General features: G+C 48.6%; 1 long non-coding RNA gene and 1 pseudogene across 2 annotated transcripts in view; one reads left to right on the forward strand and one right to left on the reverse strand.

The window, feature by feature from the left end:
* The window catches only part of LOC108178726 (uncharacterized), a 104,541-nt gene that overhangs the window by 70,513 nt on the left and 9,145 nt on the right, over positions 1–24,883 (forward strand). Inside the window, exons 4-5 of one of the 2 annotated variants that reach the window (XR_011385703.1) lie at positions 12,826–12,914; positions 14,862–16,579. This is a non-coding gene — a long non-coding RNA (uncharacterized lncRNA). Of the gene's footprint in view, positions 1–12,825; positions 12,915–14,861; positions 16,580–24,883 lie in introns of those variants that run through there. The other variant, XR_011385704.1, reaches the window with a different exon arrangement.
* Positions 5,771–8,100, reverse strand: LOC100342833 (alanine--tRNA ligase, cytoplasmic pseudogene; annotated as a pseudogene).

The raw sequence follows: 24,883 nt of genomic DNA on the forward strand, positions 1-24,883 counted from the left end.
GCCTAAGTGCTACCTGGTGGGAGAATCGAATGGAATTCCCGAATCTTGGCTTCAGCCTGGCCCACCTTTGGCTGTTGTGGCCATTTGGGGGGTGAAGCAATGGATGGAAGTTTTCTCTCTTTCTGTCTCTCTCTCTCTCTGTCTCTCTCTCTCTCTCTCTTACTCTGCTTTTTAAATAAATAAATAAATAAATAGATAGATAAATCTCTAAGAAAGAGAGAGAACTACCAAACTGGTTTTACCATATTACCTCTCTTGGGTAGCTGAACTGCAAAATATGAAACAGATAGCAAAGGAAGTTGAAGGTGAGCATATGTCTAGAGAGAGAAACCATGAATTATTTTGGGGACCTCTAAAGGTCAGAACAAACTCAGATCATAACAGAGCAGAAACTGTGAACTGGCAGAAGTTGAGAGTGAGAGAAGAGCTATGCAGAAAAGAGGAAACGGGTATCACAGAGGGCATTTCTGTTTCATGCCAGTTATCTTTAAAAACCTTCAACTAAAATACATGGGAATTCTGGACAAAATACGACAGATATCCCTCTTTTAAAGATTTATTTATTTGAAAGGCAGAGTTACAGAGAGAGGCAGAGGCACAGAGAGAGAGAGGTCTTCCATCTGCTGATTCACTCCCCAGATGGCTGCAATGGCTGGAGCTTCTTCCGGGTCTCCCATGCAAGTGCGGGGGCCCAAGGACTTGGTCTGTTTTCTTCTGCTGCTTTCCCAGGCACATTAGCAGGGAGCTGGATCGGGAGTGGAGCAACCTGGACATGAACCCGTGCCCATATGGGATGCCGGCATCACAGGTGGCAGCTTTACCCGCTGCACCACATCGCAGGCCCCCAAGTGGTAATCTCGCACTCATGTGTTGGCTTCGGTGGAGTAAAAGCAAACAAGAAACATGGCAGAGGTGAGAGATCAAGGGTCCCTCCGTGAAAGGATGACCTGTCATTCTATCTACCAGCAATGCCACTTGACGAGGGTGCTTGTCAATCCAGGCTTGACATTTGTTGCTTCCCGTGGCCCAGCTCCCAGTAGGACCTACATGAGTTGGGGAACAGACTAAAAGTGTCTCCAGTGTGGCCTTCTGGGAAGCTGGGGGTTGAGTAGGACTTGTCTCCCCAAAACCCAAAACCCCCACACCCAAGCAGATGTTTAAACCCTGATGTCTCAATGACTGATTGTGGGTACAGACTCCATCTAATGATGGCGTCTGAGAGGTGGGCTGGTGCGAGGGCTTTGATTCACGAGTGGAGTGCCCTCGGAGGGTGGCTCTCCTGAGAGGTTTGATTATTTCAGCTCAAGGTCAGCCTAGGTTCTCTGTCTTTGCTTCTTGGCTCACCGTGTGATGGTTCCTCTGCACCCACTCTGCCAGGGCCAGCCTCTATCAATTGCCAGACTATGGGGCCACCCAATCCTGCAACCTCCAACCGTAACCTCTGACAAACGTTTTCTTTCCCAAAGAAGCTCCTCTCCGGTATTTTAGGTGGAGTAACACTGGTGTACCATAGGATTCTCACTTCTGTATGGCTGTTGGAGGAGGAGGAGGAGGAGGAGGAGGAGGAGGAGGAGTTTGGAGAGCTTGTCTGGGAGGGGTCAGCCCAGCCTGTTCTACTTGTGCGCACCACCAGCTTGGGTGACATGTATCCAGTTCATAGAATGACTGAGTGATGGCCATGGAAACGGGGTTGGTGCCGACAGGTGTTTGGGGTGAAAGTTTGTTAGCTGGGTCCCTCCTCTGCTGCTTCTGATACGTTTCTCAGCAAGATAAATGACAACAGCCATCAGACTGTGATCAGACCCGTGTGGCAGAGATCAGTCAGTCGACCTAGAAGTCAGTTGAATGGAAAGTGCTCAGGCAAAACAGTTATGATGGAGAGCCACATAGGGCAGTTTTCCTTCATGAGAAAGGTGGTTCTAAAAGGACCAATGAGTGTTTGTGCTGGCCTTGTTGCTCTCCCTCCACCTCCACAAAATTGGTGCAGCCCATTTCCAGCAGCTATAACTTCACCTTTTCCCAGTCAGCCATTACTCAGACCCCGAACATTGGTCCACAAGGGTCAGATGCAAGAAGGGAGAGGGTATTCTTATAAAACTTATGGAGACCCAGAATGTCTCTCCACATTGGCCCATTTGGGTCAGTGTAGGCAGACTCAATGAACTGTGTACTCGGCCAGGTCGCCATGGTCCTTATGATCTAGACATTGGTCATTTAGAATCCAGGTAACCAAGGCAGAATTGAGTTTCAATACCCTAGGCCGCTTTTGGGCTGAGTTGGCACCCAGAGAATGTACCAGCCAGGCTGGCTTGAAGGTGCCATGAAAGTAAAGAAAGAAACAGCAAGCCTAGAGACCCTAATCATCCTAATCATCACTCAGGAATTAACTGAGTAGCGATAATCCTTTTCTGGGGACATGGCCAGCTGCACCTAGTAAGATGTGTAGACCAGGTGGAGGTGAGGGAAGTAGAGTCAGAAATCCTTTGAAGGTGGTTTTGAAGCAGGCTGGTTGCACTCCACAGTGCCAGATGCCTGCGGGTGGTAGGGAGCATGGAAGATCACCAAACACCCTGACAATCAGCCCACTGTGTGTGTTTTGCAATAGAAGGAGCATTCTAGCCAGCCTGCAAATGGTCTGGGGAGCTCATCACGTGATACGGATTGACTTCAAGGGTCACAGTACTCATCTGTTTGGACTCAGCTGATCAGACTGGAGCAGTAACACAGTAACCTTTAAAACTGTTAACAGCAAATAGATCCCACGGATAGGCCCAAAAGGGGGCCATAGGGCCAGTGTGCTCAGTATTCCTGGAGTGGATAGAATCAATGCCCCGTGCAATGTGGCACTTGTGTCAACCTTTTTAAAAAAGATATATTGGTTATTGTCTTTTTTCTTTTTATTTATATGAAATGCAGAAAAACAAGCAGTCACACAGATAGAGACACATAGACAGAGATCTCCCATCCACTGGTTTGCTTTACTCCCCAAATGGCCACAACATCCAGGTTTGGGCCAGGCTGAAGCCAGGATCTGGGAGCTCTAGCTGGGGCTCCCATGCTGGGCACAGGGACCAAACCGCTTGAGCCGCCACCTGCTGCCTCCCAAGGTGCATATTAGCAGAAAGCTGGAATCAGAAGTGGAGCTGGGACTCCCAACCAGGCACTCCGATATGGCATGTGGGCTTCCCAAGTGGCACCTTTAACTGCTGTACCACCCTCCCCTTGGGCTAACTTTTGGTAGGAAGTCACAAGTCTGGTTGCAGCAGTGGCCTCTGCATCAAAAACATAAAGTCCTTTATTTCGTGCCTAATCTCAGAGGGTAAATGCCTTGCCAGGTCTGATGCAGGCAGCCATGTTGGTAATCTGGACTGTGCAAGCTTGATTAGCAGCGAATGGGCCTCTCCACGGGCATCTGCCTCCGTGACCCAGATGGTTAGATCGAAAGCCACCATGTGTTTCCGGAGTATGTGGCCCTAAAGAGAGATGTCATTCATCAGTCAGTCTATAGCTTTCCATGTGCCAAACCAAACAACTAGGTCATTGGCAATGGTCAAAAAGGGAGAACTCAGCAAGGTTCTTCAAAGGAAGTGTTGATCAAAACCATGAGAATAGCCTTAAGTTCCGCCCACTAAGTAGAGCCATGTTTAGTGTTGGTGAGGTTCAATAGCTGCAGCAACTCAGTGGACTCCATTGGATTTTGGTTTAGTTGAGTCATCAGTGAACCAGGCCCAGGCATGCAGGGGTGGGGACCATCCTGTCCGTGGGCCATATAAAGCTGGCAAAATCATTTGGTCTGGCCCTACCAGAGCAACGGTGGGCGGGACTGGAAATTCAGTAAATCTACAGCAGGCTGATTTTGTAAGGTGGTAATCTTGTATGACCTGCATATGGTGTTGTAAATATCCAAAAGGCCGCTGGCAGAAAAAAAGGTTCCCCACGTGTGCTAGAGGCATGTCCATGACTCAAGGTTCCCCTTGAACTTGTGGCTTTACTTCAAGCAATATAGTGGGAGAAAATTATTCCCCAAAGGATAGCTGTCACTTTTCCACCTAAAGTCGAGATGCTGGGGCATGTGTTATGGCACAGCAGGTTAAACTGCTGCTATGGACTCCTATATCCAGTACTGGAGTGCCTGGTTCATGTCCCAACTACTCCGCTTCTCATTCAGTTCCCTGCTAATGCGCCTGGGAAAGCAGTGGGAGGTGGCTCAAGTGCTTAGGCCCCTGCACCCACATGGGAGACCTGGATGGAATTCCAGACTCCTGGCTTCAGCCTGGCCTAACCCTGCTTGTTGTGACCATTTGGGGAGTGAGCCAGCAGATGGAAGATCTCTGTGTGTGTGTGTCTGTCTGTCTGTCTGTCTCTCCCCCTCACTCCCTGTCTGTCTGCCTTTCAAATAAATTGAAAAAAATGAAAAAAGTCAAGATGCTGCTTGGGTCAGATGAGCTGCTTTCTTGAGTGCATTTCCTTTCGACAAGGAAAGCTTAATGGGTTCATCCCACCTTATTAGTCACTGAGGTTGAACGGACCTGCCCCAAAATGGGAGTGCCAGGCTGCGGAGTCACAAAGCCGCCATGAGTCAGGTGTTCAGTTTTGACAAGAGCCCAGAGCAAGCTTATAGCTACGTTTCAAAAGAGTTTGTTTCCAGTAGCCATGTTAGGGAGGTAACTGGTCCCAAACCCCAAGGGGCATTTCTGGGTGGAAGCTACCTCACTTGGCCAGAGCCTTCCATCTGCCAAATCATCTGTCATGCTCGTTAAATGTGCAAAGCCTGACGGTGGAGAGCATGCCAGAGCTTGCAGGGTAAACTTCAAACGCAGTCTGGTGGTTTGAGTCCCACTCAAAGGATGCTGACTCAGCAGGTTAACTGATGAAAAAGACCAAGTAGCGTGCTGACCTCTGTCTCTCCTCCTTTAAGCCTCCTTTCACCTTGTTAATGAGGCTTCCTTGACCTTTCTGTGGCTCCTTCTCCCAGTGCCCCTGTCTCTGCTGGCCTTTTACTTTTCTCCATAGTACTTCTTCTTTAACTTTTGTGACAGATGCGAAAATTAACTTATTCATCATGTTTAGTCCTGGGGAGGGCTGCTTCCAGGAAGAGAAAGCTCTCTGTAATGTAGATGGATTTCTTTCTGTTCCCTATCTCTGCTTGAAGCCTTCATTCCAGCTCTTTCTACAGACCAGCTAGTCTGCTTCCTGTCGCCAAGGCCCAAGATGTCTGCACGAGTCCTGGCTCTGACTCCTGACACCAGCTTCCTGCTAATGTGCACCCTGGGAGGCAGCAGTGACGCCTCCAGTAGCTGGGTTCCTGTCACCCATGTGGCAGCCCTGCTTCAGCCTGGCCCAGCCCTAGCTCTTGTGGGCACCTAGGGAGTGAATGAACAGATAGGGGTGCACTCTCTCTCTCTATTGAATAAATAGAAATTGATTTTAGTGCCACAGAATTTTGAAATGCACGCATGGGTTTTTCATAATATGCATTTCATGTGAACTCTCGAACTCTCTCTTTTTTAGTTGCACATGGTCCTAGCAAAAATTCCCATGCACAGACCCCAAAGTTGTGGGTTGGCTGAGAACTGTCCGTATGGATGTGAGCATGAAAAAGATATCTGTGTCACAGGATAGCTCCCAGGTGTGCTCCCGTTACCGCTGGGTTAGGAGGACAAGTGGTCTGCCAGATCCCGAAAGTCAGAAGTCCTTGTGGCAGGCTCCGGGCTGGACTGATGCCAACAGGTGAGAGGGAGACGCTTCCCAGAGGAAGCTGCCCCTTCTGTCAGTTCTTCACATCTCCCAGGCGGAGCTGGGCAAGAGAAGCAGCCAGCTGCAGCGCCTCCTGCTGGCAAGCCCGTGTTCTTGCCTGTGGCCTGGGCGGCCGGGTGATTGCAGTGGCCAGAGCTTCACCAAGGTCAGCGATCTCCCTCTCCGCATCCTTGCTTGGCACCATCTTGACCTTCATGTTGACCTCCATGATGGAGAGGAAATTCTTCAAGCTCTCCTCTGTCTTGAGAGCCTTCAGGACTCTGGCACCTGTGACAGCACAAATCCTCTGGATACCCTTGGCAATAGCGCCTTGGGTGGCGATCACAAAAGCTCTCTTATGACCTGCATTCCCTCCACAGAACTCGGCAGAAGTGAGGGAAGCCAAAAGGCCCAGGAGGGTCCTCCAAGAGCTGGGACCCTGGGACCCCAGTGGAGACAACTCACAAAGGATCAGACACAGGTCTCACCCAACACAGCCCACAGGCCCTGGATGGCTTTTGCAGCTACCCAGAGGGCAGTCGTGGCTGTAGACCAGCTGAGTGGCAAGGATCATCTCATTAGCCATCTTTTCAGCCTGCCTTAGCTATCTGCGGGTGGACGTGGCTCCCTTGGCTGTGTGGTTGCTCATGACGGGTCTCCACTGGGGCTCACTGACAGACAGCAGGCCCTGGGCCCCCACTCTCAGGCTACGGTGGCTCGTTCCTAGGTGCAGCACAAACCCTCCTCACACCTGAGCTTTCTTCACTGTGAACTCCGCTTTGTCCTTGCTGCTGTCACCAGACTTTACCAGGTGGCCTTCACTGTAGATCTGCCCTCCTTGTTTGGCATAGCAACAGGTTTTGTCCAGGACCACTTCACACTCCTGGCCTGTGCTACCTCATCCAGGAACATCTCCCAGCCCCGTAGCCACGGGCCTCTCAAACACACAGCTACCGCTGCAGTTTGCGTGGCAGCTAAACTCTAGGGACTCCTCTGTGGCTGCTGCGCCCTTTGCCAGGTCCTCTTTAGCAGTGCAAATGTCCAGCATAATGAGGCCCTTCCCACCAGCTCCCTTGCCCTGGGATTTCAATTTCCTCTCCTCTTCAAAGCCATCCACTTGTACTTGCAGGGCCTTCTCTTCAGCAGTCAGACCAGTGAGATGCACCAGGAACCTGCAGGTGTCATGGAGGAGCCAAACAGCGTCTCCCAGCTTTGAAATTTTCCTATCCAGGATGCGACGCCCTCTGCTGAGAGACTTGAGAAACTGCACTTCTTCTTCGTTAATGATGAATGACCTTCACCATGGCTGGGTCCTTCTTTAGCTCAGGGAAAGACTCCCCCAGGCACTGGCTGACAACTGTCACTAAAGTACTGAAGTAACCTCTGCTGGCATTGAGTTTCTCATGGGAGTATTGAACAGCCCAACGGCGAATCCATCTCAACACGTACCCCCTCCCTGTGTCATCGGGCCTACCACCGTAAGCTGGGGCCTCGGTGATGGTCTGAGCCTGGTCGGCCAGCACTTGGTAGGCCATGCCAATCCCACCAGTATCGCCACATAAACTTCCCTAATGTCTGACTGGGTACCTGTGCCTTTCTGAGTGGCTTCAAAGTAAGAGACAAAAGGGTCAATGTCCTACTTGGACATCTTATTCTGCAGCACGGACACCAGTCACTCTAGGCCCATGTTTTTCTTAGGAATGGGTTTCAGAACACCAACATTCTCCCCGCTATAGTGGATGAACACAAGATTCCAGATCCCTAGCACCTCGGGGTCATCCTGGTTGACAAGATGTCCTGATAGATCTCGCTGTAGGGAACACGAGGGCTCATGTCACCCATCTCACAGGAGTTAGCTTTCATGTTGTCAGGGAAGATTTTGGTGTCACCCCGCCCCAGATTCTGCCATATCTGTTTGTACTCCAAATCTGGCTCTAAACCTGCTACTTCGTGCCCACCAAAGTAAGTAACATCAAGTCTTTCCATTGCAATGCCAAACTATTGGGTGAGAACCTGCAAAGCTGTCTTACATGCCAATTCCTTGACGTGTGTCCCCAAAGACAGTGCTCAACATTTCAAAGGTGTGCTCATAGATATCCTTGCCCACATCATCTAGGGCATTGGGCTTGCCCGCAGCCCGGATGCATTTCTGGGTATTGGCAGCTCTGCTTAGCTGTGCTGTAGGGGGAGACGGGTCAGTGGTGTTCGGGAAGCTAGGTTTGAACTGGTTCGCTTACACACTGGCGAAGAGCAAAGTGGGATCGTCCAATGGGGTAGTGGCAGATAAGTATAGGTGTGTTTGTCTCTCTTGAAGGATTCTATAAATTGCTGCTGGCTTTCACTTGCTTTTAGGGTTGAGTTCATCTTGAAAGTTAGCCTAGAGGCTGCATTGAGGTGCAGTGGGTTAAGCTGATGCCTGAGATGCCAGCATCCCATATAAGCACCGGTTCGAGTCCCTGCTGCTCCACTTCCGATCCAGCTCCCTGCTAATGCACTTGGGAAGGCAGAGGAAGATGGTCCAAGTCCTTGGTCCCCTGCCATCCATGTGGGAGACCAGATGGCGTTCCAGACTTTTGGCTGTTGCAGCCATTGGTAAATGAATCAGCGAATGAAGCATCTCTCTGTCTCTCTCTCTCACTCTGTGTGTGTGTGTGTGTGTGTGTGTGTGTGTATGTGTGGGTGTCTGTCTCCTTCTGTCCTGTAACTCTGCTTTTCAAATAAATAAACAAATATTTATTTAAAAGAAAGTTAACCTCTTCCTAGGTTAAAAGGGCTATCACCAGGCTGGCGCTGTGGCACAGCAGTTTAAAGCCCCGGCCTGCAGTACCGGCATCCCATATGAGCGCTGGTTCAAGTCCCGGCCGCTGTACTTTTGATCCAGCTCCCTGCTAGTGTGCCTGGGAAAGCAGCAGAGGATGGCCCAAGTGCTTGGGCCCCTGCACCCACATGAGAGACCCAGAAGAAGCTCCTGGCCCAGTTCTGGCCATTGCAGCCATTTGGGGAGTGAACCAGTGAATGGAAGACCTCTCTCTCTCTCTCTCTCTCTCTCTACTACTACTACTACTACTTTCTGTAACTCTGTCCTTCAAATAAATAAAATAAATCTTAAAAAAAAAGAGATTTTTGCCTTCTCTCTTTTTTCTTAATCTAGGTAGAGGTTTGTCCAAACTGACAATTTATTTTAAAATATGCTGATACTTTATTTTCTGTATCTTTGTGTCACATGTTGTTATTTTCTAGTCTCTATATTCTTTCTTTCATTATTTTTAGTTTGCTCTTCTTTTGATTGCTTCTTAAGGTAGATTCTTAAATCATTGATTTAGGGCCTTTCTTCTCTTATAAAAATTGGAAACATTGTTTTGATTTTCATTAAATCAAAAATATTTTCTAATGTCCTCTTGATTCATCAGTGATTTATCATGTTGTAAATGTACAAGTATTTGGATGTTTTCCAGATATTTTGATTACTTATAAAAATTTAACTCCACTGTAGTCATATAACATTCTTACCATGATTCTGATCCTTTTAGGTTAGTGAAGCCACACACTCAGTTTATAAGAAAAAACTGTTTTCCTGTGCCTGAACAGAATCTTCTATAAAAGTCAATTTCATCACTTTGGTTTTTGCCATGTTTGAGTCTCCTCCATTCCTACTGAATTTGTCTATTTGTTTTCTTAATTACTGAGAGAATATTAAAATGTAAAACCATAAGTATGGGTTTGTATATTTCTCCTTTTCATTCTGTTAGTTTTTGTTTTGTGTATTTTAAAGCTCTGCTGTTGGGTACATACGTATTATGACTGATCATTGTTCCTGATGAATTGACCCATTCACTATTATGAAATATTTTTCTTTATCCTTGGGAAAATGATAAACTCTAATAATAATAATAATAGTAATAATAATATGACCACTCCAATTTTTGTAAGATTAGTGATTATGTTAGCTATATATAGTTCCATCCTCTTGCTGTCAACTTATTTATGCATTTGTACTAAATGCCATTATTGAAAATTAGGAGAGAAATAGGTCTTTCTTTTAATCTACTCTGAGAATGTCTTCCTTTCAGTTGGTATGTTTAGATCATTGAAACTTAATTATTAGTATAGTTGAATTTAAATATGCAATCTTGCTACTTCTCTTCTACTTGTCCTTTTTTTTGTTTAAGATTTATGTATTTATTTGAAAGTCAGATTTACAGAGGGAGAGAGAGATCTTCCATGCACTGGTTCACTCACCAAATGGCCATAATGACTGGGGCTGGGCCAGACCAAAGCCAGGAGCCAGGAGCTTCCTCAGGGTCTCCCATGCGGGTGCAGGGGCCCAAGCACTTGGACCACCTTCTACTGCTTTCCCAGGTGGACCAGCAAGGAGCTGGAACAGAAGTGGAGCAGTCAGGACAGGAACCGGTGCCCATATGGGATGCCAGCACTGCAGACAGTGGTTTTACCCACTACGCCACAACGCTGGCACCTAGTTGTCCTTTTTTTTCTTTCTCATTTATTTATTTGAAAGAGCAAAAGTGAGAGAGAAAGAGAGAGAGCTCTTCCTATGCTGGTTCACTCCCAAATGCCTGCAAAAGCAGCTGGGGCTGGGCCAGACGAGAGCCAGGAGCCTGGAAGTGCATCAGGTTCTCTCGTGTCCTTTCCCAGCGGCATTAGCAGGAAGAAAGATTGGAAGCGGAGCAGCCAGGACTGGACCCAGCACTCTGATGTAGGACACTGGCATCGCAAGTGATGACAGCCTGCTGCTTCACACACCAGCCCTATCTTTCTCTTCTTTCTTCCTTCCTCTTGTCATGCCTGGTTTTGAGTATTTTTTTGGCATTCCATTTTATCTCCAACTATCATCTTCCTAGGTAGATCTCTTTTATGGTGGTTATTACAGGTGTACAACAGGCTCCTGTAACAGAACATAGTGCACCTGCAAATGATCGGGTGCCACTTCATGCGTCATAAAATAGACTCTGACTTTCTTCTGTACTTTGTGCTATTGTTAGCTTATGTTTCACTTCTACATAGGTTTACATCTCACAATACACTTTCATTGTTTTTGCTTTAAAAGTCAATATTTTTTCAGTAAATTAAAACAATGAGGGAAAAGTGTTTTACATTTAGCACATATTTACCAAGACTGTGTTGTTTATTCATTTATATTGATTTCAATTCCCATCTGGTGTTATTTTCCTTTAGTATGAAGAATTTCCTTTAACATTTCTGTATTCCATGTCTGCTGGCAACTAATTCTCTCAGCTGTTTGTGAGGGAAAGACTTTATTTCACCTTCACATTTTAGCTGCATTTTTTTTTCTTTTGCGTACAGAATTCTAGGTCGACTTTTTTTCCCTGTTTTAAAGATGTCATTTACTATGGTCAGGATAGGAGTTTGAATGGCAAATGCCCCCCAAAGTCCTGGAGATGAAGTTTGGTGCCCAAAGACATAATTCAATGGTATTAAACAGAGTGGAGAGCAGGCATCTGGTACAGTAGTTAGGCCGTCTTCTATGTTTGAGTGCCTGCTTTCAAGTCTTGGCTCCTCCCCTTCCTATGCAGCTCCCTGCTAATGCACCCTGGGAGTCCCTACCACCCACATGGGATGCCTAGGTGGAGTTCCTGGTCCCTGGTTTCTGCCTGATCCAGCCCTGTCTGTTGCAAGCATTTGAGGAGTGAACCAGAGGCTCTTGGTCTGTTTCTGAATCTCCCCCTCTGTCTCTCTGACTTTCAAGTAAAATTAAAAATTAAGAGAAAAAATTAAAATAGGTTTGGAAGCTTAATCCAATTCTGGCGTTGAGGAGGTGGGCCCGGTGGGAGGCCCATGGTCATGGGGCGTGTCCTCAGAAAGTAGTTCTCATGAGACAGCTGGTTATAAAAGGACTTCCTGCCTCACCACGTGGTCCTCCTTCTACACAGACTTTATTTATTTATTGACTTGAAAGGGAGTTACAGAGAGAGAGAGAGAGAGAGAGAGAGATTGATTTTCTATCCATTGGTTTACTCCCCAAATGGCTGCAATAACTGGGGCTGGGCCAGACCAAAGCCAGAACCTGGAGCTCCATCTGGGTGTCCCATGTGGGTGGCAGGGGCCCAAGCACTTGAGTCATTTTCTGCTGCCTTCCCATGGGCATTAGCAGGAAGCTGGATTCAAAGTGGAGCAGCCAGGACTCAAGTAGCACTCTGATATGGGATGCTGGCATTGCAGGTGGTGGCTTAACCCACTGCACCGCAGTGATTGAGTTCAGCTCCTGGCTTTGGCCCAGCCCAGCCCAGTCATTGTGGGCATTTGGGACCAGCAGATAAAGAGCTTCTCTCTCTCTCTCTCTCTCTCTCTCTCTCTCTCTCATAATAATAGTGATCAGAATAGTAAAGAGCTATTTGCAGTCCTTGTCTGCTAATTCGCTCCTCTCTCTCACCTCTGGGTCTGTTTCTAGTGCCTGTTCTTTTCTCCACGTGTGCATCACATTTTTACCTATCTGAACAAGTTAAGCAATTTGGGTTGGATGGGGAACATTATGTTCTGTTGTTGAGGCCTGAATGTTACTGTCTTCTTAAAGGAGTGCTGACTTTTGTTTTGACAGGCAGTTAAGTTCCCTGTAACTCAGGCTGAGCCTCTCCAAGCTTGTGTTTCTGCTCCGTTAGGGCAGGTCTAGAATAGACTTCCAACTAGGGCTATTAGACCTATTACTACGGCTTCAACTTCCTGGGCGCTACTGAATCTCAAGTGTTCCTGCACTGTAAGTGCTCCTAACTCAGACACCTCCCGTGCAGCTAAGAGCTTCCTGGTCCTTGTTCCTTCTGTGGGAGTTCTTCTGTGCCCAGCCTGGTGGAATCGTGCGTCTTGTGGGTATGCGCTGTTTTCTGGCCAGCCAAACAGGACTCCCTGTGGACTTCTGGAGCGTTTTCCCTGCATAGCTCATTCTTTCTGGGGAGTCTCCCCCTCCAATCCCAGAGACCTATGCTTTCCTGAACTCCAGTCTCCGTCTCCTCACCCAGCAAGACTCCTGTGCTCTGCTTGGGATTTCCCGTCTTCCACCGCAGGCTGGAAATTTCCTCTACTCAGTAGGTTTCTCTGCCTTTGTCTGCTCTCTTTCAGAGCTCACGGCTCCTTGCTGCTGGCATTCAGTGTCTGGAAGGAGTTGCTTCAAGTATTTTGTCTGGTTTCTAGTGGCTGACTTCGGGAAGGTAAGTCTGGTACAAGTTGTTCCTTCGTGGCTGGCAGAGGAATGCAGCCTGTCTTTTAACATAATGTTTGCAATTCAGTGTCTTTCACTTCCTCTCCTTCATATTTTGCAACCAATTAATCACCAATCCCTGCCATTTTATTGCTCACATATTTCTTTTTTTATTTTTTAAAAAGATTTTTATTTATTTGAAAGGCAGAGTTACAGAGAGGCAGAGGCAGAGAGAGAGAAAGAGGTCTTCCATCTGCTGGTTCACTCCCCAATTGGCCGCCGGTTCGAGTCCCAGCTGCTCCACTTCTGATCCAGCTCTCTGCTATGGCCTGGGAAAGCAGTGGAAGATGGCCTAAGTCCTTGGGACCCTGCACCCATGTGGGAGACCTGGAAGAAGCTCCTGGCTCCTGGCTTCAGATCAGCTCGGCTCCAGCCTTGTGGCCACCTGGGGAGTGAACCAATGGATGGAAGATCTTTCTCTCTCTCTCTCTCTCTCTCTCTCTCTCTCTCTACCTCTTTATCTCTTTAACTCTGCCTTTCAAATAAATAAATAAATATTTTTAAAAAATTTGTTATAAGTTTCTAACACATGAAATTTTTGGAGACATATTCATTCAAACTGTAGCATGATTTTTTTTTTAAAGATTTATTCATTTATTTAAAACGCAGAGTTAAAGAGATGTCTTCTTTTGTTGGTTCACACCCCAAATGACCACAATGGCCAGGGCTGAGCCAGGCCAAAGCCAGCAGCCAGGAACTCCATCTGGGTCTCCCACATGGGTGGCAGGGACCCATGTACTTGGACCATCTTCTGCTGCTTTCCCAGGTGCATTAGCAAGGAGCTGGATCAGAAGTGGAGGGCCGGTGCCGCGACTCACTAGGCTAATCCTCCGCCTTGCGGCGCCGGCACCCCGGGTTCTAGTCCCGGTCGGGGCGCCGGATTCTGTCCCGGTTGCCCCTCTTCCAGTCCAGCTCTCTGCTGTGGCCAGGGAGTGCAGTGGAGGATGGCCCAGGTGCTTGGGCCCTGCACGGGAGACCAGGAGAAGCACCTGGCTCCTGGCTTCGGATTGGCGCAGTGTGCCAGCCGTGACGGCCATTTGGGGAGTGAACCAACGGAAGGAAGACCTTTCTCTCTGTCTCTCTCACCATCTAACTCTGCCTATTAAAAAAAAAAAAAAAAAAAAAAAAAAAGAAGTGGAGCACCGGGGGCTCAAACTGGAACTCATGTGGAATGCCAGTGTTGCAGATGGTGGCTTTACCTGCTGCCCCACAATGCTAGTCCCAAAGGTCTTTATAAAGTACAAATATGACCCTATTGTTGTTCAGCTCCTTATTTATACAAGGACCACTCTTCCTGTGTCTCCTTTCTCCCACTTACCCTCCAGCAACACTGATTCCTGGCAGCTCCTTAATCATGGTGTCGGCTCAGGGCCTCCGAAAAGCAGAGGCCAGGACAGAAGTGGCTGGGGAAGGGATTCATCCAGGAAAACACCACCAAGGAGAAAGGGCAGAGGAAGCCGGGCTAAGGCAGACAGAGCCTTCAAGTGGTGATGAAAGGAGAGGAGGCAGGAAGGGAGAAGACCTGGGTAGGAGGGGCCTGAGGAATGTCTTGGCCAGCCTGCCCACGTGCCCCAGGGGAAACGTGGTTTGTTGAGGAAATTCACAGCAGAAAGAAAGGGCTCGGCTCTAGTGTTCCTGCTTGTTCATTGGCTGAGAGAGGACACCAGAAGTGTGCTCGGAATGCAATCATGGATCCTCTATGTATGTATGTATGTGTGTGTGTGTGTGTGTATATTTGAAAGGCAGAGAGAGCGAATTCCATCCGCTGGTTCACTCCCCAAATGGCCGCAAGGCTGGGGCGGGGCCAGGCCAAAGTCAGGAGCCAGGAGCTTCTTCTGGGTCTCCCACGTGGGTACAGGGGCCCAAGGACTCAGGCCATCTTCTACTGCTTTCCCAGGCCATAGCGGGGAGCCAACTGGGAAGAGGAGCAGCCGGGACTCGGACTGCTGCCCATGTGGGATGCCGGCACTGCAGGCAGAGAGCGGCTCAGCCCACGATGTCAGCGCAGGCCCTGCAATCACGGATCCTGGAAGTGAGGTCTCCGGAAGTTGTCATCCAAAGGCATCCTTTGTAGCAAGTTGGCTTAAAGGGAGAACTAAGTAGCCACCACATCTCCAAGGCTACCGCAAATATAGCGTGAGGCTTATTTTCTCCCTACTTCCATGTCTTTGCTAATGCAGTTCCTGCTCCCTTAGATACCTGACCTCTCTGTCCATTTTCCCCCGGACATGCCTACTTACCTTTCAGGACTCAGCTTACTAGTATCTCCTACAGGAAGCCTTCCCTGACTACCTGCCTCAGTTCCTATTAGATGTCCCATTTTACACATGGGGGAACTTGCCAGCAAGATTAGGAAGGGATAGGTGAACTGGAATCAATTTCTGCCAGCCCTGTGTTGTAACTCCACCCCTTCTGTCTGTCCATTACACCTGCTTTTGCATAGTACACCTGTCTCATCTGGGATCAAGAAAGAGGAGATATCATTAGGGCCACGTGGAAATTAAACTCCACATGGAGCCATGAAACTTTTAGAAAGCCTTGCGCACACTAAACTCCACCCTGTTTGAAGTTGGGCACCACCCCCTACCTCATAAAAGGGGGTGCTAAAACATGGGTACTATTTTTGCTTTTGGCTTCTGGCCCTTGCTTTCGGAGCTCTCTCTGGCCCGTCCCACGCTGTCTCCTCCTAGGCAGCTCTCCGAGCCGGGTGGCCCACACTTGGGGTCAGTACGCATTCACTCTCTCTCTGGGAAGTAAATCCTGCTCTCACTTGTGCGCTGCCTTTACGCCTCTGCTTGCAATTCTTGTCTCCGCAGAGGCAAGACCCTGGAATAAAAAAATGAGAGACTTATGCCTATAACACTAGCCTAGCACTTAGCATTTAAATTATGCTTGTCTTTTGTGTATTTTATTCCCTGCACTTTATTCTGAGGAACTGTGTCTTTGTATCTCGGGTCCCTGGTCCAGTGCCTGAAAGGCAATAGGTGCGGAATTGAACTTCACCTTAAAATTGTTGCACTTGGTCAGCCTTGTTCAGCAAATGCCAGAAAACACGGATCCACAGGAAGTTATTCTTTATTCCCAGTCTGTAAAGGTCACCTTCCCTTATGCAGTCCCAGAGGGGAGCAAGAGATCCCAGTACCCCACCCCCTCAGTTTGCAAGTGGGCTCTTTGGCTAGACCAAGGAACCCAATTGCCGAATTCATGCAAGGCTGATTAGTAAGAGAAACACAGGAGAGTTTTATTAAAGTTACACACACATGGGGATCTTCGTAAGTGAGTGAAGTCTGGGTTTGACATGGTATTGCAGCCACCGCTCGCGCCGCCAGCATCCCATATCCCAGCACAGGTTCGAGTCCAGCTGCTCCACTTCTGATCCAGCTTCATGCCAATGTGCTAGGGAAGGCAGCGTGGAAGATGGCCCAAGTGCTTGGGTCCCTGCCATCCATGTGGGAGACCCGGATGGAGTTCCAGGCTCCTAGCTTTGACCTGGTCCAGCACTGGCCGTTGCAGCCATCTGGGGAGTAAATCAGTGGGTGGAAGATCAAGCTCTCTCTCTCTCTCTGTCACTCTGCCTTTCAAAGAAATAAAAATAAATCTTTAAAAAAATAAAAACTAAAAAATGTGCAGTCTGCAGAAATGACAAAAGTGTGATGTTTTCATAGTTTTTAGACAAAGAACGATAAAGTTGTGAACAGCTGGAGGGACAAATGGATCTCTGGGCTGGGGTACTTCCTGGGCATCAGTCGGAGATGTACGGGGCCAGGGGATAACCTAGGGGAAGATAAGGGTTACTTCAAGGAGTTTGTTGCGATTTTTAAACATTAATTATTTATATATTTGAAAAGCAAGGGGGATGAGAGAGAGAGACAGAGACAGAGAGAGAGATCTACTTGCTAGTTCACTCCCCAAATGGCTGAAGCCAGGAGCCATTAACTCTATCCGGGTCTCGCACACGGATGGCAGGGACCCAAGCACCAAGGCCATCATCTGGTGCATTAGCAGGGAGCTGGCCTTGAACCAGCAGTCAGGTAGGGGCTGCTGGCATCACAAGCCCCAGCTTAACCTGCCGCGCCGTCACGCGGTTCCTAAGGAGTCTGTTAATTCGGGTTCACTGCAGACCCGGGAAGCAGCCTCTGGTGATCAAGGCAGTTTTCCAGCCTTGGTGTGTGTAGGACAACTCGCCAGAAGCATCTTTGTGGCTTGCTGCGTGTAGCAAGAGACAGGCTGGCTGGCCCTTTCTGAAGCTGCCGCTCCGCCAAGTGATTTCAGCTTGAAATAAGCAATACGCCAGTTGTATTTTGAGCTAGTCCTTAACTCCTTCGGTCCTTTGTTCGTACAATTTTCATTTTGTGTTATATTTCTCCGTGCACGAATCCATGGGTTATCTCTGACAAACTGAGCTGACAGGAAGTCGCACCCCCACTCCGCGATGACTTGCATTTAAAAGCAAACACTGGAAAGGAGAATTCCTTTGGCCAAAGAGGAATGTCAGGCACGTGTGGCTGGCCCGGGAGGTGAGTTTTTTTGGAAGGGGCCAGAGGCCCTTTCTGGGAGCAACTAGCAAATCATCTGATGGGAGGGGGCGATTTTCTTTGGGTCCGAGCTAGTAACATGGACGGCGTTGGAAGATTTGAACAAAGTCCCTAAGGAGGCCTGGATCTGGAAAGACAATGGGAGAGAACGCAGGCGCACAGAAAGAGCCATTTTCTCTTTCCATTTGCCGGAGTTACAGGCTCTGGCTGAGTCGCCGCCCCTCCCCCACGTTTTTGTCTGTGCTGCTTCTCGCTGCAGCTCGGGGGATTCTGTCCAAACAGCGTGCTGTCAGCGGCATCAGCTAGCAGGAACGCACAATCCTCCCAGCCACGGCTTTTACCGGGTACTATTAGCTAAGAAAATACTTCAGATTTGTCTTATTCGCGTCGTGTCACTCACTCGTTTCTGACATGTCCCTTTCGCCGCTGGTTACCTCCCGTGTTTGGGGAAATTTCATTTTTTTTGCAATGCGGTATTCAATTCCGGAAACGAGTCAGCGTCTCCAGGGACAAAAAGGCAGCTTTGCAGACTGCCACATCCCTTTCCTTTCACTGCCATCATTCCTGGAGTCAAAGGGGGCACCGTGACCTGGGCTTGTAACATTTCTGAAATCAAATGTACTAGCTGGTTTTCTCCCCCCAACCCTGAAAAACTATTAAATCGACAGTCAATTAATGACTCATAGCTTCTTCCAGGGAGGACCGACATGCGACGGAAATGCCTCCACACTCATTACCGTTCTCCTGGTGAGCAGCATGCTGCCTCGCCTGAGAAACAAAGCAAAAAGACATTTCAGGCACCGCTCGACAACCTAGTTCAAGGCAAAAAAAAAAAAAAAAAAAGCATTGAAGATTTATTTTATGCCCAACTCCCTGGTGTACATAGAGCTGAATAATTTAATCCAGTCGAAGCATATTGAGGCTGACATGGGGCTGGCACTAAGGCTACAAGGAATAAATCTCGAAGCAGCTCAGTGTGGTCCAGGAGACCGACTGCAAATACGAAGCACCACAGTGGATGTGCACAGGAACAAACAACAGAATCGTGTGTAGGGGATGGGACTTTGCAGTTTCTTGCAGAGCAGGGTAACAGCCTCCAGATTTGCCGTTTGCTTTGTGAGAAATACATATTTTTATTTTTTTAAGATTTAATTTTTTGCTTATTTGAAAGGAGAATTACAGAGAGAGGAGGAGAGACAGAGAGAGAGAGAGCGAGAGAGAGATCTTCCATCTGCTGTTTTACTCCCCAGATGGCCTCAATGGCCGGGACTTGGGCCAAACCGGAGCCAGGAGCCAGGAGCCAGGAGCTTCTTCCAGGTCTCCCACGTGGGTGCAGGGGCCCAAGCACTTGGACCATTTTCTGCTGCTTTTCCAGGCACCTTAGCAGGGAGATGCATCGGAAGTGGAGCAGCCAGGACTTAAACCAGTGCCCACATGGGATGCAGTGCCAGCCATGAGATATATATTTGTAAATGTTTGCAAAGGTTTATTTATTTGAAAGGCAGTTACAGAGAGAGATAGGGATCTTCTATCTGCTAATTCACTCCCTAAATGACTGCAAAGCCAGGAGCCAGGAATGCCATCCAGGTCTCTCACCTGGATGGTAGGGACCCAAGGATTTGGGCCATCTTTGCTACTTCCCCAGGCACATTAGCAGGGAGCTGGATCAGAAGTGGAGCAGCCGGGACTTGAACCAGCATTCTGATATAGGATGTTAGTAAAATGGCACAGTCTTATCTAGGGTGCAAGCTACACCCCGACACCATCCTAGGCTCTAGCCCCGCAACCATTGCTGGAAGCCAGCTGACCACATGGCCTAACCACCGGTGTCAGCTCCACCCCCACCCTAATGGGATTCACTGATTCTACTTTCCTGCCCACCCTCCCCCCGGAAAGGTTTTTTTTTTTTTAATATATTTTATTTATTTGAAAGACAGAGTTACAGGGTGAAATAGAGACAGAGAGAGAGAGAGAGAGATGTCTTCTATCCATTGGTTCACTCCCCAAATGGCCGCAATGGCTGCAGTTGAGCTGATCTGAAGCCAGGAACCAGGGGCTTCTTCCAGTTTTTCCACGTGGATACAGGGGCCCAAAGACCTGGGCTATCATCTGCTGCTTTTCCAGGCACACTAGCAGGGATCTGGATTGGAAGTGGAGCAACCGCGACTCGAACCGGAGCCCATATGGGATGCCGGCGCTGCAGGTTGGGGCTTTAACTTGCAGCGCCACAGTGCTGGCCCCAAAATTTATTTGACAGATAGAGTTAGTGAGAGAGAGACAGAGAGAAAGGTCTTCTTTCCATTGGTTCACCCCCCAAATGGCCACCATGGCCGGAGCTACACTGATCTGAAGCCAGGAGCCAGGTGCTTCCTCCTGGTCTCCCATGCGGGTGCAGGGCCCAAGCACTTGGGCCATCCTCCACTGCCTTCCTGGGACACCGCAGAGAGCTGGGCTGGAAGGGAAACAACCGGGACTAGAACCGGTGCCCATATGGGATGCCGGCACCGCAGGCGGAGGATTAACCAAGTAAGCCATGGCGCCGGCCCCTTCCCCCCAAAGGTTTAACAGCACCTGTTCCTGAACACGTGGCTCTCTCTCTCTCTCTCTCTGTCTCTCTGTCTCTCTCTCTCTCTCTCTTAATCTTTCTCTTACACTCTCCTCCCTCTTTCCCTTCTTCGCCCCTTCCCTCCGGTCTGTCCGGTTTCCCCACCAATAAACCCTTCCCCTTATTCTGGTATTTGGTGTGTTCTGTGGCCCCCTGACATAGGATACCAATGTCATGGGCAGTAGCTCAACCTGCTGCACGACAACACTCGCCCCATGTTTTTCTAGATGTTTTTATTGAGATAATTGTGGGTTTTACACATAGTAGTAAGAAATACTAGAAAGAGCCTTGTACAATTTGCCCAGTTTCCCTCAATGTTAATGTTACAGAACATCCCCCAAAGCGGCTGGAGGAGTTGCTACAGAACGCCCTCAAACTGTACCCCTGGCCCAGTGAGCAGCAAGCCGGTCACTGCCACCAGGGTGGTGGGGGAAGGAGGTGTCTACTGCAGAGCCCAGAGCAGCGAGCAGGGGAGCTATTGCCTAATACCCGGGCTCCCTGAGGGTGAAGCCTCTTCCAGACGGAAGCTGGGGCTGACACGGGCACCTTCAGCTCATGTCCAAGCTCTTGGTTGGTCTGCAGTGTTCCTGGCCCTCCTCTGATGGGTGGGAGATATCGTGTCCCTTAGGGGACTTTGATGATGGCAACGTGGGCTCCAGTCGGTCTGGGGGCTGCATGCAGGTGGTGGTTACTTTTTGCTCAGGGTCTGAGGTTCCAGGTTCCCTCAAGACAAGACTGAACATCAAGGTCTTATCTGTAGGGGGAGATACATGACTTATCTTTGTCTTGTGTTCAGAGACCCTGTACGGTGGGCTGCACCAGAGAGCCAATTTTGTAAGATGTTGATTTGTAATCGTAGAAACAGGGCAAGAAATTTCGAAACTAAGGGGAGGAGGCTGGGAGGCTGAAGGAGACTAGGAATGGATGGTGTCCAGCCTCTGCATCCAGAGGTACTGTACAGAGTTACACAGAGAGAGGAGAGACAGAGAGAGAGAGAGAGAGAGAGAGAGAGGTCTTCCATCCACTGGTTCACTCCCCAATTGGCCGCAACAGCCAGGAGCCAGGAGCTTCTTCCAGGTCTCCCACATGGGTGCAGGGGCCTAACTTGGGGCCATCTTCTACTGCTTTCCCAGGCCAAAGCAGAGCTAGATCAGAAGTGGAGCAGCCGGGATTAGAACCAGCGCCCACATGGGATGCTGGTGCTTCAGGCCAGGGCGTTAACACACTGTGCCACAGCGCCAGCCCCCTCTGTGGCCTTTTATAACCATGCCCATCTCCTGCCTGCCCCTGTGCTCCACCCTGCAACCACTAACTTATGCATTTCTTTTTTTTTTCTTTTAAAGATTTATTTATTTATTTGAAAAGCAGAGTTGGGGGGGAGTGGCAGAGAGAGAGACAGACAGGTCTTCCATCTGCTGGTTTACTCTCCAGATGGCTACAATGGCTGGAGCTGCACCAATCCAAAGCCAGGAGCCAGGAGAATCTTCTGGGTATTCCATGTGGGTGCAGGGGCTCAAGGATTTGGGCCATCTTCTACTGCTTTTCCAGGCCTTAGCAGAGAGCTAGATCAGAAGTAGAGCAGCCAGGACTCGAACTGGCGCCCATATGGGATGCTATGCCACGGTGCCAGCCCCATGCATTTCTAAAATGTTGTCATTTCCAAAAAAGTGGAGTCACACAGACCCTCTGGATTTCTTTTTTTTTTTTCACTCAGTATAGTTCTCTGGAGATTCATCCAGGGTGTTGTGGGCATCTTACAGGTCATTGCTTTTTATTGTTGAGTAGTAAAAGACTACTAGGTGCTGTGGAATTCCATAGGATGAAATCGCATGGTGTGTTTAACCATTCATCTGTCACGAACAGCTGGGCTGCTTCTAGTTTTAGACGATTACACATAAAGCTGCAGTGAACATCTGTGGCGAGGTCTTCGTGTGGATGTGAATTTTCATTTCTCTGGGATCAGTGCTCAGGAGTGCAATTGCAGGGTTGTATGGAAGCTATATGTTTAATGTTTAAAGAAACTCGGGGCTGGCACTGTGGCGCAGCAGGTTAAAGTCTTGGCCTGAAGTGCTGGCATCCCATATGGGTGCCGGTTCTAGTCCTGGCTGTTCCACTTCTGATCCAGCTCTCTGCTATGGCCTGGGATAGCAGTGGAGGATGGCCCAAGTCCTTGGTACCCTGTACCCACGTGGGAGACCTGGAGGAAGCTCCCGGCTCCTGGCTTTGGATCAGCCCAGCTCCAGCCATTGTGGCCATCTGGGGAGTGAACCAGCGGATGGAAGACCTCTCTCTCTGTCTCTACCTCTCTCTGTAACTCCATCTTTCAAATAAATAAAATAAATCTTTAAAAAAAAAAAAAAAAAGAAACTCACCGACTATTTGCCCCATTCCTGCCAGCAATGTGTGAGTGGTGCGGTTTGGCTGCCTTCTCACTGTCACTTGGTGTGGTCACTATTTTCAATGTGTAGGCCTTCAAGCACGCGTGTAGCACTAGTCCACAGGGATGTTCCGTTGTGTTTCTCTAATGGTTAATCACACTCAGCCTCTCCTCCTGCACCTCTTTCCTGTCTGTATGTCCTCTTCGGTGAAGCGTCTCTTCTTTTGTCTATTTTCTAAGTGGAGTGTTTGTCCTCTTACTGTTGAGTTTTGAGAGATGTTTAAAAAATATATTCTAGGGAAGGGCACTTGGCGCAGTGTGTGAGACGCCATGTCGGATGCCTACATCCTGTATCGGAGGGCCTTCGTCTGAATCCTGGCTTCCCTCTGACTCCAGCTTCCTGCTGCTGTGCACCCTGGGAGGCAGCATGCGATGGTTCCAATACTTAGGGTCTCTGCCACCCACATGGGAGACCCAGATGAAGCTCCTGGCTCCTGGCTTTGGCCTGGCCCAGCCCTGGTGGTTGTGGGCATTTGGGGGAGTGAGCCAGCAGTTGGAAGATCTCTATCTATCTGTCTCTCATTTCTCTGTCTCTCCACCTTCCAATTGAATAAAAAAAGAGAAAATGAAATATTCTGGATGGCAATCCTTTGTCAAATATTGGTTTCTAACTTAATAGAGAGCCAACACCACCCTGGGCACAGCAGATCAGCCCAGGAAAGGGCTATGTTTCTTAATCTCTTGTATGTGGCCTTGTCCCTGGGCATGGCCATGGTCACCATTTACGGACCTTTGAACATGGGCCAGTATATTTTCCATCCTCACATTTCTCAGACTTGACTCACTCAATCCCCATTTGATGACTGGTAGGCAGGTAATAGCATCATCTGCATCGTGTAGGAATGGAGGAACTCAGAGAAGTTGAGCTAATTTGCCTCCAGTCACAGAGCTAATAAGAGGCACAGAGGTAAGACACAATACAGATTTCAGATGCCAGAGCCCATCTGAAGATGGATAATGGGTAGATAGGCTGGTAGATTCATGGATAGATAGATGGACTGACAGATAAAGAGATAGATGAGGAAGAGCAAAGCACTTGAGCCATTATCCACTGCCTTCTCAGGTGCATTAGTAGGGAGCTGGATCAGAAGCGGAGCAGCCAAGACTCACTGGGATGCCAGCATTGCAAACGGTGGCTTAACCCGCTGCCCCACAAACCCAGCCCCAAACTTATCTTTTAATTTCATGGTCCATGAACTTTTTGAACTCTGCTCATATGTAATTTTCAATTTTCTGGCACATTTTAAAAAGTAACAAGAAACAGGTGAAATAAAGTTTAACAGTATTTCTTTAACCCGATGCTATCATTGTAACATGTAAGCATTTCAACGTGCAGCTCTGATGTTTAAAAATGGCCCCAGGTGATTCTCATTAATTTTGCTGCGTTAAGACACCAAAGGTGAGGCTGGCATTGTGACGTAGCAGGTTAAGCCAGCGCTTGCAACACGGCAATCCCTTGTCAGAGTGCTGGAACGAGCCCCAGCGGCTCCGCTTCCAATGCAGCTCCCTGCTAATGCACATGGGAAGGCAGCAAAAGATGGCCCGAGTATTTGCGCCCCTGCCACCCATGTGGGAGACCTGCACGGAGTTACAGGCTCCTGGCTTCTGCCTGGCCCAGATCCTGCTATCGTGGCTATTTAAGGAGTGAACCAGTGGATGGAAGATCAATCTCTCTCCCTCTCTCTCTCTCTCTCTTCTCTGTGTCTCTCTGCATTTTAAAGAAATAAATTTTAGGAAAAAAAAAAAGATACCTAAGGGTTAGCTCATTTGGGTTCCACTTGAGTAACAAAAGAAACGAAAGCACTTTCCTTCTCTTGGTATCTATTTGCGCTCTACATTTTGGATATGGGCTATTCAAATGAACTTTCTGATGTAATAGGCCTTTCTCCTTCCCGTTCTGGCCATTTGACCAAAATCTGAGACCTTTTAGCACCCTCATCGAATGCACTCACTCTCCATTCTCCCTACAAATCACAAGCCTTGGCTTCTTTCATTCCAAGTGATTTTCCTCTGGAACACACAGAAGTAATTTTATACGGTGGCCCTGGAAATTGCTTTTGCTGTTAGAAAAAAAGAACTCCTAAGGTGATCTGTAAGTGGGTTTAGCTGGAGTCCACCCACATCCCCACAGGGCTAAATGCTCCTGTTATAATAGGAGAGAGAGGGAGAGAGAGGGGGAAAAAAATAACAGCAGACACATGAAGCTGGAGGGCACCTTTAGAAAACACTCAACACAGTTGTGCTTAAATATTGCGCCCCCGGGCACCTGCTCAGCCCACAGCTGCACAGGAGTTTTTGCCGTACTGCAGTGTGCTCGTTAGATGCGTCTCATCTGCTACCCT

This window comes from Oryctolagus cuniculus, chromosome X, assembly GCF_964237555.1.
Source record: "Oryctolagus cuniculus chromosome X, mOryCun1.1, whole genome shotgun sequence".
NCBI lineage: Eukaryota > Metazoa > Chordata > Mammalia > Lagomorpha > Leporidae > Oryctolagus > Oryctolagus cuniculus.